The following is a 2,492-nucleotide window of genomic DNA, read 5'->3' as shown; positions in this document are numbered from 1 at the left end:
TGTCCCAGTAGGCCCGTACTGCAGTGGTAGCGGAGCTGAGGTTATGTTTATTTATTTATTTGACCACAAAATGTGTTTATTTGTGTGACTTTGTTTAGCAAGAGGTATCAGAGATGTTGCCAGTAATGCTGTGCTCAATTGTGCTTGATTGTGTACAGTTGTGAACGCAGCACTGATGACTAATGGAAGTCCTTCTCTGGTGAATCTTGAGCACATGCTGGATTTAAAGCTGCGATCCGGAACTTATTAAAATGTTATTTTAACCAACATGTATGCATACAGTATATATAACCACCATAAGGATTGCTTATAAGGAACATATGCAGTGGTTGGAGTTGGAGCTGGTCTCCCTCCTCTTTTCATTGAGAAAATGTATGGTGTCGAGCAATGTCCCCCACATTAATCTTGAAAGAGCGCCGAGCGGAAGAAATTTGGTCTCGGACCAAAACCCGTCGTTCAAATCCCATGCAGGTAAGACTTATGGATTGCCGTTTTAATTTTAGACTGAGCAATAACAGATGCCAGCAATTACACTTCAGAATCAGAATCAGCTTTATTTATTTGTAGCCACACATACGGATGATGTCAGGCGTTGTGAGCTTGTGGATTTGGTGTAGAGGGGGGGAAAAGGACAGGGCCAAGTGTACAGTAGACCCCTATAGGGGACGAGGCTGTGTCACATTTATCAACAGTGGACAAATCCTACGCTAGAATTGACAGGGTACACCTGGTTGATAAATGTCATGTTGACGTGGGCTTGCATTAAAACCTGGGACAGACTGAGCATGCATTCTACAGGTGTTCGTTCATCTCTCCATCACTGTTCTCTGTTCTCCTCCATGTTTTCCTCCCTCCCTCCATCAACCTTTCTCCTCCTGTATACCTTTCTTCTCCCACTTCCTCCCTCAATCCAACATAACATCCATCCCTCATTTCTTCCACAGCCCCCCCCACCCTCTCTCTCTCTTCCTCTCTCTCTCTCTCTCTCTCTCTCTCTCTCAAATCCTCCCTCTCTCTCTCCATCTGCATTCTTTCCTATCTGATATTTGTGTTCTTATCAGTGTAGAGGTGGTGAGTACTGGAGGCAGAGCCCACTCCACTGTAACAACAACACATTCCTGCCCTGTGTGTGTGTGTGTGTGTGTGTGGACACATTCCTCTTCGCCACCTCCAGGCCCAGCCGACACTGGTCTGACGGCCAATCAAAACAGACATAAATCGCTGCCGGATATAAAGGCCATGCAAAAGTAAACGACTGTGTGTGTGTGTGTGTGTGTGTGTGTGTGTGTGTGTGTGTGTTTTATTGTGTAACTCATTTTAAAAGAGAGTGAGAGTGTTTTTATGTGGTGTGTGTGTGTGTGTGTGTGTGTGTGTGTGTGTGTGTGTGTGTGTGTGTGTGTGTGTGTCTGTGTGTGTGTGTGTGTGTGTGTGTGTGTGTGTGTGTGTGTGTGTGTGTCGTGCGTCGTGCGTGCGTGTGTGTGCGCGCGAGTGCAGGGTGCTTGTGTGTGTGTGTGTGTGTGTGTGTCTTCGTGTACACTTTGGACATAACATTCAAGTTTTAGGGGATTTTCAAAACAACTACAAAGCTTTATTCATGTATCTCCGTTACATGGTGCCAAAGTGTGACTTTTACACGTGTTTGTAATGTATCGGGAAGATTAAGATACTGTATAATTCCAGCCAGGTCAAGCTAATCCTTTACTTTGGTAAATGGTGCATTTATCCAAGGCGCTTTACATACTGTAGATTGTGCATCAATTCACCCATTCACACACACATTCATACATCGATGGCGGCGGAAACCATGCAAGCACATCAGGAGCAATGTGGGGTTCAGTGTCTTGCTCAAGGACACTTCGACACTAGCCTCGGTACCAGGCTTTCATTTTTGTTGGTGCAAAGAATTGAAAGCCTGGAGGAACGCATTGGCCGCTCTGGTCTGAAAGTGGGAGTCAACCCTTCCGGGTGGGCGTCGCTCCAAATGATGTGACGTAGCGCTGCACTAGGGGGGAGAGGAGGGGCCGGGGGTGATGGACAGATTGATGAGATCCAATCATTGTTTTAGTTTAGTTTAGTTTTAGTTTATTTGATCATCCTTCAGTTTCAAATACATTATTTACAGACAATGAATGGAAGCCGTTACCAAAACAAAACAAAACATGACGATGATCAAAAGGAATAGGCAGAAGCTAAAAGCTTATAAATGCCTATCCTAGTATACTTACAACAGAACATGATTCGTAATACTCATTGTTGTAAACTCTAACTCTAACCCTCGTCTGGTTCTGGCAGACCGGTAGTGTGTGCAGGCTGGGTGGTGTGTGACAATCCAGTTGAAGTATACCTTTGGTACGACGACGGCGGCGGCGGGCCCGGGGGGAACAAATAACAGGACACGAGACAGTGTCACGCTAAAGGTTCACACAGTTTATTACACACACACAGGAACATATATAGTGCTGGATCCCAAATGACGTGACAATAACCGCTAT

The sequence above is a fragment of the Protomyctophum parallelum genome, assembly GCF_964188405.1.
Source record: "Protomyctophum parallelum genome assembly, chromosome: 16".
NCBI lineage: Eukaryota > Metazoa > Chordata > Actinopteri > Myctophiformes > Myctophidae > Protomyctophum > Protomyctophum parallelum.
The sequence above is the reverse complement of the archived record's forward strand: the minus strand, read 5'-3'. Positions refer to the sequence as shown.